General features: G+C 32.2%; 1 non-coding gene across 1 annotated transcript; it reads right to left on the minus strand.

Annotated features, from left to right (window-relative positions):
- Positions 1-1006: 1006 nt before the first annotated feature.
- LOC123291147 lies at positions 1007-1200 on the minus strand. Its single transcript, XR_006534938.1, has one exon. It is a non-coding gene; the product is annotated as a U2 spliceosomal RNA (small nuclear RNA).
- Between the last annotated feature and the right edge of the window lie 15092 nt (positions 1201-16292).

A 16292-nucleotide genomic window follows, 5' to 3' on the forward strand; every position in this document is an offset into this window, starting at 1 on the left:
ATCGATTCAGGTTGCCATGAATTTTGAGAAAAAGCAAAAATATTATTACAATTGTCATTTTGTATTTTTCGTCAAAATTTTATGTTTTATCATTTTAAACAATTGATTTGTAAAAGTTATCAGAAGTTAAAGAAAATAGAGATAATCTAAAGTAAGTACAAAGCAATTTTTATGTTATGTCATAATAAATATCAACTCAAACGTAATATACTCACATATTGGGTTAACTACTAAATCAGAAGTATGCCTTTTTTTAACTAATACTACAATTATTTTATACACTAAAAACTAAAAGTAGCTATAAAATTAGATTCTATAAAGAATCAAACAGGTATTTGACTTTTAAAATTAATACCTAAAATTACATTGCTACATTTATTATGAAAAGAAGTACGAAAGGAATATATTTCCTACCGGGAGCCCCCTCGATTTTTTTACAATTTTTTTAACTGGAATTGCAAGTTACTCAGAACGTGACGATTTATCTAAGGGTTCCGAAAGCTAAGCTGCAGTTCTGGTCTTTTTTTACTTTTATTAGTACCCATGTAGGAAAGTATGGCGGGCCCAGGCTTGGCCCAGGCTTGGTCCAACTATGCAGAACTCTGGGCCAGACTTGTAAGCCAGACTTGGCCCAGACTTGGGTAAAGTCTGGAATGATAATGCTGGCCCAAGACTGGTTACCTCGACTGGCCCACGCCTGGTTGGCAGGGCTGGGCCATAGTTAATTTTTAAGTTTGGCCCATGCCTGGTTGGCAGGGCTGGGCCATAGTTAAGTTTTAGGTCTGGCCCACGCCTGGTTGGCAGGGCTGGGCCATAGTTAATTTTTAAGTTTGTCCCATGCCTGGTTGGCAGGGCTGGGCCATAGTTAAGTCTTAGGTCTGACCCATGCCTGGCTGGCAGGGCTGGGCCATAGTTAAGTTTTAAGTCTGGCCCATGCCTGGTTGGCAGGGCTAGGCCATAGTTAAGTTCTAAGATTATTTTATGAAGAATTCTATTTTGTGATTCATTTGACAGGGCCAACCCCAGCTGTACCGCAACACTGAGTCAACCCGCGGTAGAAGAGGAGCAAGCTCCTAACGATCTACCGTGTTCCAAATAATAGTTTAATATACTGGTCTCGCAATGCGAGGCGTACCATATATTGAGTTGATAAGAACACATACTGCACGTTGAGTTTAACTCATTGAGCCGAGAAGCGATAACATTGTATGTTTATATACACCTTACTAGAACATCTTACTAGTGAGAGGTTTTGAAAAAAAATATTACTTTGTAAAAAGGATAGTGACTAAAAGACAGAGAAGGAGGAAGTTATTGTAAGTACATGTACCTACTCCATAAACAGTATTACACATGCGCATTGTATACCTTTTGGTTGTATATGCCAATTTTTGTTAGGTATTTAAAATTTTTACAATGTCAAATGTGTCCATTTCAGGAGTTTATGTCATCAATGTAATTAATTAAATAATAATAATAATAATAAAATGACGATTTATTCTGCGATTTCCCTTCAATAATTGAATATTGTCAGCCAAGGCTAGGATGCCTAGTCTTGGCCCAAGACTGGGCTCCCTTGCGTTGGCCGTTCTATGGCAAACCAATGTTGGCCCAGGCTTGGATAATCATTGGATTGGCCAAGGCTAGGATGCCTAGTCTTGGCCGAAGACTGGGCTCCCTTGCGTTGGCCGTTCTATGGCAAACCAATGTTGGCCCAGGCTTGGATAATCATTGGATTGGCCAAGGCTAGGATACCAAGTCTTGGCCCAAGACTGGGCTCCCTTGCGTTGGCCGTTCTATGGCAAACCAATGTTGGCCCAGGCTTGGATAATCATTGGATTGTCCAAGGCTAGGATGCCAAGTCTTGGCCCAAGACTGGGCTCCCTTGCGTTGGCCGTTCTATGGCAAACCAATGTTGGCCCAGGCTTGGATAATCATTGGATTGGCCAAGGCTAGGATGCCAAGTCTTGGCCCAAGACTGGGCTCCCTTGCGTTGGCCGTTCTATGGCAAACCAATGTTGGCCCAGGCTTGGATAATCATTGGATTGGCCAATGCTAGGATGCCAAGTCTTGGCCCAAGACTGGGCTCCCTTGCGTTGGCCGTTCTATGGCAAACCAATGTTGGCCCAGGCTTGGATAATCATTGGATTGGCCAAGGCTAGGATGCCTAGTCTTGGCCCAAGACTGGACTCCCTTGCGTCGGCCGTTCTATGGCAAACCAATGTTGGCCCAGGTATAGATAATCATTGGATTGGCCAAGGCTAGGATGCCAAGTCTTGGCCCAAGACTGGGCTCCCTTGCGTTGGCCGTTCTATGGCAAACCAATGTTGGCCCATGCTTGGATAATCATTGGATTGGCCAAGGCTAGGATGCCAAGTCTTGGCCCAAGACTGGGCTCCCTTGCGTTGGCCGTTCTATGGCAAACCAATGTTGGCCCAGGCTTGGATAATCATTGGATTGGCCAATGCTAGGATGCCAAGTCTTGGCCCAAGACTGGGCTCCCTTGCGTTGGCCGTTCTATGGCAAACCAATGTTGGCCCAGGCTTGGATAATCATTGGATTGGCCAAGGCTAGGATGCCTAGTCTTGGCCCAAGACTGGGCTCCCTTGCGTTGGCCGTTCTATGGCAAACCCATGTTGGCCCAGGCTTGGATAATCATTGGATCGGCCAAGGCTGGGCAACCCAGCCTTGTCCCAGGCTCGGGCAATCGTTGGGTCGGCCAAGGCTAATTATTTCATCTTGGCTCAAGCATGGGCCAATATCGGGGCGCCAAAGCTGGGATCCCCAGTACTGGACCAGGCTAGGCCCCGTCGTTCAACTATGGCGGTTCCTACATGGGTACTTAAAAATGTGACTCTCATGCGAAAAGAGAGTGAAAAGTTGTATCTGAATAAAAAAATATTGGACTGAGTTCAGAGTCCTCTACCAAAAAATTTAGAGCCGGCGATTCAAAAATATTCATGAATTAAAATATAGTCGAATCGAGGTATGTGGAATTTCTTAGAATAGAGGTAATGAAAGATATGTATATGTATAACGTTTTTCCTTAATGTCACATACTGAAAGTCGCATGAGTTCTTGAAACCAGGATATAAAAACTTTTTTATTTTTTTATAATTTCGTGTGCTATCCTCCTAGTCTATGCTAGTCATTTCAACAACTTGTTAGTTTGAGTGGTTTTTCTATATCTCGTAATCATTTTGAAAATGTGTCTGTGAGATATGTTCGTGGTTTATAGAAAATTCATCTTACGTCCGTCCCTACCACATCGACTTCGTAGACAATGTTGTTGAATACAGAGTTTTATTTTTCTATTTTTTATTCCTGGATATAGATAGCGGATGCATTTAATTTACTGGAATACACAGTAAAATATGACGTCAGACATTTCAATTCTATGAAGTTTATTTTGAATTTTCGATAAAAATGTGAGTCATGACATTATTTATTAGTAAAGTAATCTTTCTTAAATTTACAAAACATTCTTATTTTTCCGTTGCTTTATATTTCTGCGAATATTTCCGCACAAAATAATTCGTAATTAAAATTTCCTAATGAAGATTCCATTCCTTCTATGAAGAAATAACCAAAATAAATTGTTTTTATCCTTTAAAAATAAAAATAAAATTATGTGAAAAATTTGGATACCGTTGAATAAAATAAAATCGTAAAATCCCTAATCCCCTAAAAAAAACATTCACATAAAATTATACTATTCAAAATGATTTTCTAAATATTTCGAAGAAGTCAATTCAAAACAGATTATCGACAATCAAAAACTATTTGGAAAAGTTATTTTTTCCTACTAACATTGGTAATACATAGATGACAAAAAATATTTGTATATGTCAGAGAGACATCGGTCGACAATTCGACATTGGAAACAAAATAAGGCAAAAACGAATTTATTACATTCTTTTGATCACAATCACACAAAAAATACAATTGGATACCTACTTCAGAACATCTTCTTGTCGACAAAACTACTTTGTGAAAAGCAAAAAAAAAAAGGAAAATATAATATTCAAATGATTTCGATTTAAATATACAAAAACAAGTCGAGAAGGATATAATCATTTTAAAAGAAAGATCAATTACTTTCCGATAACGAAACTGATTTGAATCCTTACAGGAATGTCAATGAGCTCCTGGCTATAATCTAGTAGCTATAATCTTGAATTGACAAAAATTCTTACTATAATGTAAAGGTTAGCTTGGGTCATAGTGAGTGGTTCAGGATGAGACTTATAGGATCTTTTGTGATGTCTAAGAAAGAAGCAGGCCCCTTCTCAGACATTACTTCATGAATCAGTTGGAGTTGTTATTTTTTCATAATAGTCGGGTTTACTTGGCTGAAGAAAGTAAACTTAAAAAAGTCAAGTGAGTTTAACGGAATGCTATTGCAGTTCGAAAAAATTATTCCTACTTAGATGTTTGTTTCAGTTCTTTTCCTCTCGACGAGTTTGTCGGCTTCAAAATTCCTTGGAATCTTTCTATGGCCACCTACCTAGGCCACGTACCAAAGCCATGTTCCAAGGCCATTGACATCTGTCGGCAACTCGAACCATTAGCTACTGATATGCAAACGTAAGAATCGTATTTTTCAATTTAGATTTCTAGGGTCAAAACAGCAACCTTCTGTTAGAAAGATAAAAAAAAAAACATTAAGTGTACAATTCGTTTTTATTATAGATCCATTATTTACTTACTATTTTTCTTCTAGGTGTGTTCTAAGTTTCTTTTTTTTTGTTGCATCGAAAATCTATATTACAATCATAATACTTTAGAATAAGTAAGTATCGTTTCGTCTGTAGTATTATTACTAACCGTATAGTCAGGCTATTGTAATCGATGTTCAGAATGTAAACGAGGTAATAATGATTTCTAGTACTTTTATGTGTACCTTCCTTATACGGTTTTGTATAGTCTATACCATTTAAAATTACATATGGTAATTTTATACTCAAAAGTACATCATTTTATCCGATTCAGTTCATTTCCAAAAGATTGTTGAAAAGAGAGAGCATGAAAGAATCGTTACAAATCTATTATAGTTTTAATAACTTTTCGAATTAAAACGCTATCGCGAGTAAGCAGCTGCAATTCGTATTCTTAATTGTTTGTCTAGCAAAATTCGAGCTCAAGAGAAGTTTGCTCGATTATTTAAATAAATAAATGACTTCAATTTTAGGCATATTTCACATTAGTCCTATAAGAAAACGGTGAATGGATGATTTATGGTCATAGATTTTTCCAAAACTAGACGGTGGAAATTGTTGTGCCCGCTTGTATAAGCACGGTAGTGGGGCCACAAATTTAAAAATATATATTTTTTCAATTTTGATGGTGAATTATGTTATAACTTGACAATATAAGACGAAAAGTAAGAATTAAATTATCAATATCTGGATAAATTTTCGAAATATCAGATTTGAAAACCAAAGTAAATATCGAAAAATTTTATTGTCATTTTTCGTGTAAATTCATCAAGTTATAACAAAATTCATCATCGAAGTTGAAAATAAGGTACAAATAATTTCAACTCTAAAGTCTAAAATAACCTTATTTAGACAATTTTATTCTCTAAATTTTCAGTGTGAACCATTTACTGAATTTTTCATAAACCAATAAAACCACATCTTTGTACAAGACATTTTTCCGATTAAAAAATAACGATTACTGTCATTGTCGATGCTCATAAAGTCGTTAGGTTCAATATGACAAACTTTAAAATAGAATAAGATTTCTAGACCCTATTTTAACATTTACTGAATTATACCGTCTTAGAATACTTTTCCACAGTACACCAGCCCATAATTGATAATCTGCCTCGTAAGTTGGGTGCATTAGGACCGCCAAAATCCGGGCCACAATATGATATTAATGTTTAAGTAAAATTGATACAAAATCGTTGCAGAGAATACTTAAATTTCGATGACCATGTCGGATTGATGGTCGCAGCATTCATCTTTCTTGAGACCAAAAATACTGCCATTTGAACCAATTTAATTGTAGATAGCTAGAATAAATCTATATTACTATTCCGATGTACATTTTTACAATACTAAACACAACTTTCCAATTTACTCCAATTTTTATTTATTTCAATGTGTTATGGCTGTGTGGATATGAAGGAAAACTTACATTACTACCATTTTCTATAATATACAATTCGTATTTCCATTTTCATGCTGGCATAGTTATTACTAGCTGTAAGCAATTTTCACAATTCGAAGTCACTTTTTCATATTCGTTTGTTTGTAAAATTTTTTTTTTTCATATATTTTTTTTCCACTGTTAGTGAATGTGTTTTCAGTTCATGCTTGTTGGGTTTTTCTCCCAGAAGAAATAGGTAACCTCAATTTTTCAAACTACAATTCAAATTATTATTTATATCTCAACTTGTTGTAAATGTATGTAGTTCACAACATCAACGTGTTTTGTTCATTGTTATCAGAACATTGTTATTAAAAAAACGCTCATGAGCACCAGAGCTCCATGACAAAGGTCATATTTTTACATCATTAGATGTTCTCTATTTGTCTCTTTTTGTTTTTGAAACGTGACGGGGACTGGAAAGTTGACAGTACCAAAAGACAGTTTCTTAACTTTAAGGTAGTACGAACACCAAGGCAATTTTAGACTTATTGTTGAAATTATTTGTACCTTATTTTCAACTGTGATGATACTTCATGAATGTGGACGAAAAATAAGAATAAAATTTTTCGATATCTGCCTTGGTTTTCGAAATATTGAAAGCTAAATAATTTTTTTTAATCAAATTTTCAATTTTCGATATTTTGAAAATTACTCCAGATACCGAAAAAAATTTTTTTTGATATCTTTTCGTCTTAAATTGTGAAGTTAGCTCACCATCAAAATTGAATAAATATTTTTTTTAAATTTGCATACCTTCCCCTTTCTTTTTCTTATCCCTGCCAATGACATGTGCCGAACAATATTGTATTGTTTAAAAAAAGAATGAATAAATTGCATTGCACCCATCTACCATTTTCCCATAAGACCAATGTTTAATCGGGCAATCCCTCCTAAAATTTTTTGAATTGATTTAGACTTAGTACAACTTCAAATTAATGGGGGCTACGCAGACGTTTAAAAATCACCAAAAAGAGTCCATGTAAAAAAAGGGTGCTGGGAAGTTCACAGCCCCAAAAGACATTTCCTTGAAATTAACTTAACTCACATACAAATTTTCAACCTCTTCTAACTTAATTTGCAGGGGGCTATGGAGAAAAAGCTTAAAAATCAAAAAATACATGCTGCTTTAATATAAAAATGGGGACATGAAACTACGTAGATGATTTCCTCAAAAAGTGCTTTCTTTGACATAAACTAAACAAAATTTCTCAACCGTTTAGCTTATTCGGTGGGGCTGTAGAGATACACAAAGCCATAAAAACATCGAAATAGCGTTTTTCTCCGTGGGAATTCCGTTTTAATTGTCGGAGTCAACCATGGCCTCGAGAATATAGACCAGTAAACAACCATACATACGAAATTAAAGTGGGGCGCTAAATATGTCCTAGGAGCTCTTACCAATAAATCACCCAATAAATCATGTTCTTACGGCTATAAAACGGATTTATAACGCCTCTCCATGTCTCTACGTTAACCTTCGATGGTATATTTCATAAGTTTATATTTTCGTCGAAAATATGAAAAATAAAAGAAAAAATTATGTACTAGATATATATTATTTTACTTGTTGTGACATCAGTTAGAAAATAAGTAAGTAGTTGGAAATTTTCTAACTGGTTGCATTACAATGGCACAGATATTTATATCTTTGTGAAATTAAATTTATTTACCATTGAGAGAATTTTGTAATTTGAAAATTTGTAGTATTCTAAAAATGCACGCTTTGCTCAAAAATACATATGGTGATTTTTGTAACTGTTCATTGTACCAAAGGTGAGATATTTTCGTCTCAGAAATATGTTTTTCACATTTTGTAAACGCGACAATCAAGTCTCAATGGTTCTTAAGCAAATGGACTAATACGAATAAAATTTTTTTTTTTAATTTTTAATTATTAATTCTGTCGTTAACTATGAGAATCCTCAAAAAGATAGTTTTATCGATATTTTATCATTATGGTATTCTGTCGAACAGTTTGATTTAAGATACTGTAAATTTTTCATAAGAAAAGAATTGCTATAATACCTAAACTTCGTACAGTTGGATTTTCCTACAAATAATTGCAGAAGCTAAGTGATTCTTCTAGTCTATTTGAAAATCCTAAAAAAAATTGAATTTTTAACTAGATTACTCAGATTGTCAGAGAATGATTTATTCAAAGTACAAAAAGTCATGAATCGAACTTGAGTTTTAATGTCTGAGTATCAAAGAGTAACCTAATTCTAATAGTTTCTACTAAGCTTCTTGAATGAATATTCTCATAAATACCCGTATAATTTTATGTTAACATAAAGCTAACAGAGTAGTTTAAGAAACAATTTTAGCATGAAATTTTAGTGTACAGTTTATTTTTCTCTCTTCTATTGTCAATCATTCCCAAGTATTTCAAAACCTTATCAACCTTTATAAAAGATAAATGAAAATTAACCCTTAAAGGTAAAACACATATCAATTTGAATAAATAGGTATGAAAGTAAAATTTTCTAAATTCCAGCAACAATAATAGAAACTCCTTTAAGAGAAATAGAAATTTAATAATATAACAAATATCACGAAAACCTAAGAAGACAAGTAAAATATAAGTATAGTTTCAACATCTATTTGTAAGTTTCAAAATAGACCCTTCAAATTGATAATAGTATTTTGAGTGATATGTTTTTAGTATTTAGTTACTAACAATAAACCTATTGTTAAATTATAGAACCTATATTACTTAAAAGGATCGAATATACAGGTGATTTTAAATATTAAGCAAATATTTATCATTCTAGCCTTGTTAATATTTTCGTCGTACAGCTTAGGATAAATTTAAAAATATCTCTAAAACAATATTAGAAAATCTTCCACTTTAAATACGTTAACTACCGCATTCAATATTAACTACCATGAGAAAACGAAAGTTTTAGCATCTGATATTAAATTTTCAAAGTCGAAGTCATATTTTTAGTCATATTAACCCCCCCCCCCCCCCAAATATAACCTTATGAACTATATTGAGCTTATGCACTATATGTTTCTCACTACTTTCTGGCACCCCCGGCGGCTTGTTTTTTGGTTCAATGTGCTGAAATTCGGTATGTAGAACTGTTTCTAAGACAGTACGATGTTCTGAAATTATTTCAGCAATTTCATAGCGAATAATCAGGGAAAAGCCGTTTTTTCGGTGTTTTAAAACTATGCTCATCTCTACAGACCTTTCAAATTAAACAATTGAACTACAGGATTGAAGATAGATTGCAGGTTGGTTGCTTGAGAGTGTGGACTTCCCAGCCCTTTTGCCTTTGAACTTTCCAACCACTTTGCCAATTTTTTTCCCGGTTTTTATGACTTTTCACATCAGGTTAGCGCCAAGAAAGGGGTTTGTTGGGGGTGTCAGCTTCTCAGACCTTATCTCTTTATTCCCACTTCTACACTCTCTCCAAATAGAGTGAGATGATTAAAAATGTGTATGTAAATTTAGTTGAGGCTAAGATAATGTTTTTTTATTGGTCTTTTCGCCTTTTGAATTAGATATTTTATGTTTTCCAAAATATGAAAAGACAAAAATTTAATTTCTACTTATATCACTTCTGATACTACTTATAATAATTAATATCAGGATGATTTAATGAGATGTTATCACTTATATGATTGTACATAATATTTAATTTTCTGCCTTTGCTTTCTAAAGTCGAACACTACCCTGATTGTGGAAGAGAAGAGGAAGGAACCAACTTTGATATTACAAGCTATAACCTTCTAAAGTCAGTCCGGTTAAATCGCGCTGTATAATAAGGGGGAAATATGACTTAGTTGATAGAACTTTGCTGCTCAGAAGCTTTCCTTTCTTATTTACGATGGTGATGATTTAAAGGTTGGCAGAAGTTTTATAAATATAATTCATCCTGTATAAAATACATAAGGTAAAATTGTTACCCACTATTATTAATCCTACAATTCCAGAGTGACATATAGTCAATCCTACATGACTCCTATCCTCTATTCATTCCTAGCTCTGGATACATAGATAGTTGGTGTAGATATTGTTAAATTGTTGACATTTCTCATAACTAAAGTTTAGTTGAATTGGTTAGACAATGTTATTATCGTTAAAAGCCTTTTCATTATTACAAAAGGTCTATATATCTATCTACTCTACATATTGTATATGTGTGCCTTTATTATTATACCTCATGTAAATCATTATTTAATTATTTGATTTATTCATTTGACAATTATTTAACTTTTGTACATGTGTGTACGATGGTTTTTTGTGAAGAAGTTTACGGAAATTAAACGCAAGAGATACGCAAAATTATTCTAAGTATTCGATTTCCCAAATATTAGTAATAGATTTACCCATTGTTTTTTTTAATATTTAAAAAATTTGAACTCAAAAATTTAGTTAGCAGAAGTTAAAATAATCATTCTAGGACTAGATATTCCTAATTCAATTAATCATATTAATCTATATATATTATAAATGTGAAAGTAAGAATGTTTGTTTGTTTGTTACGCTTTCACGCAAAAACTAGCGAGTGAATAACACATGAGCTATAAACTATAAAGATAGGGATACAGACATTTTTAATTTATGGTTCCCAATGATAATCACAGATGGAGCAGGATCATCATCATTTTGAACCATAAATTAAAAATTTCTGTAAAAAATTAAAACAGTAAATATCAAATTCATGGTCACCTTTTCTGATATACTCAATGAATTATGACTAAATTACAATTTAAAAAATTGAAAACTGTGCATATCTTTAAGCTGCGTAAAACAATCCCTTCAAGTGTTATGGAAGGGGGATAAGTGAGATCAAGAGTGGTGAAGGTTATAAAGCGGTGGTTTTTACTTTTAAGCCCTGTGAAGCGGGCAAGTATTAAGCTAGTATATTATAGTGTTAAAACCTGATAGAAGTTTTTCTCTAAGTCTTAGTTAATTTTTAGCTTCTACATCAATTTTTTTACTAAATATAATTGATAAACGATATCTCCCGCAGAACATTTGTGGATGGGGTTTTTTGATCCAAAAAGTATAAAAATCCGGTTAATTTAATGATTGGATGTGGAGTTTCTGAGATTTCTCAATATTTGGATCGATTTTAGTCCGCATCTCAAAAACTATTCGACTAGTCATCAAATGCACCCGATTTTTATTCTTTTTGGGTCAAAATTACCTTTTATACTGAGTTTTATCGAAATTGGAGATTAAAATAAGTTTTCGATTTTTTGGAATTTTTTTAAGGGGTACCCCTTCGAAAAAATCGAGAAAAACGCAAAAAAAATTGTGTGGGTTGGGTAATTTTGATCCAAAAAGTATAAAAATAAGGTCAATTTAATAATTGGACCTATAGAAAGTTACAGTGTCAGCGAGTATCATGGGCAAATCTTCATTTTCAAATAAGTTAGAGTTTCTCACCAAAAAATTAAAAACCAAAAAATTATGAACAAAAGCGGGGATAAGTGAGGGCTATAACGTGATAGTCTTCGTTTTTAAAGGAGAAATTGTCCACCAAAGTAGGCGGGTATTTGTTAGTTTAATATATTAGTTTTCATAATACAAAGTATATTTTTCTTTTTTACATGTAGGAAAACATAGGAAAGCTTCTGTACTTTAATATGGTATAACATTTATTTAAAAATGAACACTTGTACCTTTGTATACAATATCGTGTTTACAGAATATTTATGTAAATAAGTACTTTTTTTATACCATGTATATATGAAATATACCTAGTATATTAAGTTTAGTCCCAAGTTTGTAACGCTTAAAAAAAATTATGCTACGAAAAAAATTTTGGTATAGATGTTCATAGAATCATCTAATTAGTCCATTTTCGATTGTCCGTCCTTCCTTCCATCTGTGAACACGATAACTCAAAAACGAAAAAAGATACTAAGCTGAAGTTTTACAGCACACTCAGGACGTAATAAGCAACAAAGGTCAATTTGGTCTTAAATCCGTAAGACCCATCTTGTAAACCGTTAGAGATAGAACAAAAGTTTAAATGTAAAAAATGTTCCTTATCAAAAACTAAACAACTTTTGTTTAAAACATTTTTTTTTTAAACATCACTGTTTACTCACGAGGGCATACATTAGATGCAAATTTTATAGTATGTATTAATATGGGATTATCAGTTATGTATGTGTGACATGAAAGAGTAATCAACAATGTCTATACATGGTATTTCAATAATTAACTCAGTCAATTGTGTGTTTTCACTTGTTTATTCTACGTATATATCATACAACATACTCATACATTATATTGACCCAGGTCACCCCTACTGACACTTGTAAACAATTTGTTTATTTTATTTTTTTTAATGATGGAACTTTTCTTTCTTTCTTTACTTTTCACTGTATTATTAACAGAAGCGTAAATAAAAGTATGTTTATGTGTTATAATATTTTAATGTTTTCTTTTTTTTTTAAACGTTATTTCTTCTCTTTTTATGATATAAACATTAAAAATATTATGCTGTGGAAAAACGTTGGAAAATTATGAAAAAAATGTGTGTAAGAATTAATTTAATTTGATAAATTGTTGTACCTTGATGATAATATACCTTTAACCACCTTTCAAGATTTTGAATGATAATCTAAGCAAGTATATGAGAAAAGTAAAGAATTAGAAAAACATATCTATAGTTCTGTTAAATTTACGATAATTTTTAGAACTGCACAGAAGGAATTATTAGAGCATATGAAGTCTTCTCTAGAACCTTCGTCTGAAAGATGAATTGACGCGCAAATAATAGTCAAACTTCGAAGGTAATGTTTGTCAACAAGGCAAAGTTGTATCTATCGAATGTACATACATTCGATAGAAACGCAATCGCAATGTCGCTACAAGCAGTGCAAATCGAATGTACCACACAGTTAGTGTAGAATCGCACGTTGATAAAAGTGTGTAAAGTTTGAAACCATGCACATAATTTAATTTACGAAAAATATGGTGTGTAGGAATAATGAAGATTATTTGCATTGCCATATTCGTGTAGATATAGAAGTTTGAGGAACCGACATATAAAATGAAATAGAGTAATAATTACATTAGACCTTGGAAAACCTTAGCATGAAAACCTTTATGTTTGTCTCTTTTTAACCCCCGAACCAAAAAAAAGGAGTGTTATAAATTTTATCGCTATGTGTGTGTGTCTGTCTGTCTGTGGCATAGAAGCGTTCAAATGAATGAACCAATTTTGATTTTTTTTTCTTTTGAAAGGTAATTTAATGGAGAGTGTTCCAAGCTATGTTTCACATTCGAGTTTAGGGTTCCGTACTCGAAAAAACTAAAAAATTGGCGATGATTTTCAAAATTGTTTCAGTTTAGAAAAAGCTTTAAGGAAAATGGCAATTTCATAAAGAGTCTTCTTAGATATGTTTCAAGTGCGAGTTTAAGGTTCAGTACCCGAAAAATTTGTCGGGTGGTTTTTTAAATTTTGTAAATTTCACTATTTGTTACCTATTTAAATACTTACTTATACTGTTGTTACCTATTTCACTTGTTGATAGTGTCGGCTAAATAAATATTTCTCAAAATATCCCAGAAATGAATAATGTTTTCTGTGATCATAAAGATTTATTGTAACACAAATATTCAGAAAGGCCATTTCCCTTGTTATACTTCCATATTCTTATATCAAATGGATGTCAAAAACGGCTTTATTTGAGTCAAAACATGACATATAAATTATTATCTGCGGTACAACACTCTTCCATACTATGTATGTGTAACAAAAACAATTTATTTATTTTTAATGTGGAAAAAAGGTCATACAATTTATGTAAACTGTTTATCTAAATTATTTTGATAAATGATAAAAATATTTTGTCTCCGAAAAGATATATTAAAACCATTTATACGACAAAGAATAGGAAATATCATTCGATGGTCTCGAAAACTGTTCATTTTTAAAAGAAACCTTTTATGCTCTGGGGGTGATATTCTCGAATAATTTCTTCGGTCGAAAAGTCAGAAACTTTTCGTGAATCATAAACCAAATTTCATCTCTTTATCATGTAAGGTAGTTAGTAAGGATTATAAAAACCAAGTTAAGGTCATTTAATGATTAAATGAGTAGGTATTTTTGAGTACGAAATGAATTATTTTCGTAAACGATTTTGGGCTATATATCATAAAATTCTCGCCCAATCGTTAAATTTTAGCGTGATATTTTTTTTGGGCCAAAATTACCCTTCATATCAAATTTCATAAATTGTTCTGTGATTTTCTCAAATTTATCGAATTCTATCGTGTACCCCAGTGGTCTCCATTTTTAGATTTGACACAAAAATCTAAAAATTATGACCATTTGACAACTGGACAACTATAGTTGCGGTCATAGCGACTCCGAAGTAGTATACTAGGGACAATATTCCGTACTAATATCAGCCGATATCTTTGGCAATTGGGCCAAGGGTCTAGTGTCTATCAGTTATAATGAAACATCAAAAGTACTAATAATTAATTACACAAAACTAACTACTCAATAAAAATTCATATTGCAACGTCTAAAAAATCTTTTTCCCAAATTACCTTAAAAGCCTTGCAATTAAAAGCCTTCTGTAATAATAGGTTTTCGAATTGTAGAAGATTGTTAAAATTACAAACGCTTTTAGATATTGAAGTTCACGACCTTGAAATTTGAAACCAATAACTTCACAAATATATAATATAATGTCTTCAGAAAAGTTAATCATCAATAAATTGAAAATTGTTTCCATCCATTATTTATTATAAAATGACAAAAATATTTTCCAGACAATTTTTCATTATGTAATAAAATATGTTTTCAAATTACATTTTCCCAACAACCATCAACAAACCAACACACATTACAAGGCAAAAAAAATGTGTCAATAAAAATTGTTGTGTACAAAAATAAAAAAAACAACAACAAAAAAAAAAGATAAAAGCCAATTTCTTTAACAGAACAAAAATAATATGGTGAATTGTAAGTTAATAAAATAACGGAAATGGTTTCGTTGTTTAGTTTATTTCTCTTCTAAATAAAAATGGAAGAGGCATACAATTCACTCATACCATAAACCATACTCCTAACAAGAAGTATGTATGTCCCTAAGATCTTTAGAGTTGAGACCAATATATTTCTAGTATAGTAATCATAAGATCGGGCAAAAAATGGAAGCAAAAGGCATATATTATTTGAATACTCAACATATACACTAACTAATTTGTCACTTAAAAAAGAATCATCCAAATCGGTTGGCGTGATATTAAGTTATTCGTCCTCTTGCCGTGCATACTTAATACAAATTTAAGACTTTTATGGTTTTCTCATAGATGCCGTTGTCAGAACTGGACCAAAATTAAATGGCACCACACGGGAAGCACCAGCTTTCAAATAGGTAAAGAATTATCAAAATCGGATCATCTAGTCAAAAATTCTGAGGTTACACATAAAAAAAAAACAGTCAAATTGATAATCTCATCCTTTTTTATTTGAAGTCGGTTAAAAATTCAAAATTGTGTAATTTGCTCCATTTCCTTCTAAAATTCGCTAAAAATAATGCCCTGTATTGATAACATTACACTTTTTTTGATTTTCGAGTAATTAGAATAACTTTCTGTCAGAAAGTTAAAATAGTATAGAGGTAAACTCACACCATATAGAATTGTCTCTCATGAGTATGAGCAAACAACCTCCTACACATACGACCACAAAATAAATATTACAACAAAGTGTAATACAATTCCAAATATTATATATAGTTAGAATTTTCTATCTAGAAAATAGAATTGTATTTTTCTGTTTGAAGAGAATGTGAGTGTAAACATATATGATAAAATGTAGAAATATATAGCCCATAAGTAAATTATAGCATATATATTTTTGATGTTATTTTATTTTCCGATGATGATTTTTCATGTTTTCTACCTTTTCGAGAATTATATTATGGCGTGGTTTCATGTCTTTAATAAGCAGCATATGCAAAAAATTATGAAAATTTGAAAATCCCTCGAGATGAAACAACAAATCTTTTAATGTTAAGGGCTAAATATTATCAGCTTTTTACTATGATGGCACAGGAAAAGAATAAGCCAAATAGCTTCATTTTTCACTTTAAAATAAATATAATAAAGAAAGTGATTGCAAAAAATTCGATATATTCACAGC

This window comes from Chrysoperla carnea, chromosome 1, assembly GCF_905475395.1.
Source record: "Chrysoperla carnea chromosome 1, inChrCarn1.1, whole genome shotgun sequence".
Lineage (NCBI taxonomy): Eukaryota > Metazoa > Arthropoda > Insecta > Neuroptera > Chrysopidae > Chrysoperla > Chrysoperla carnea.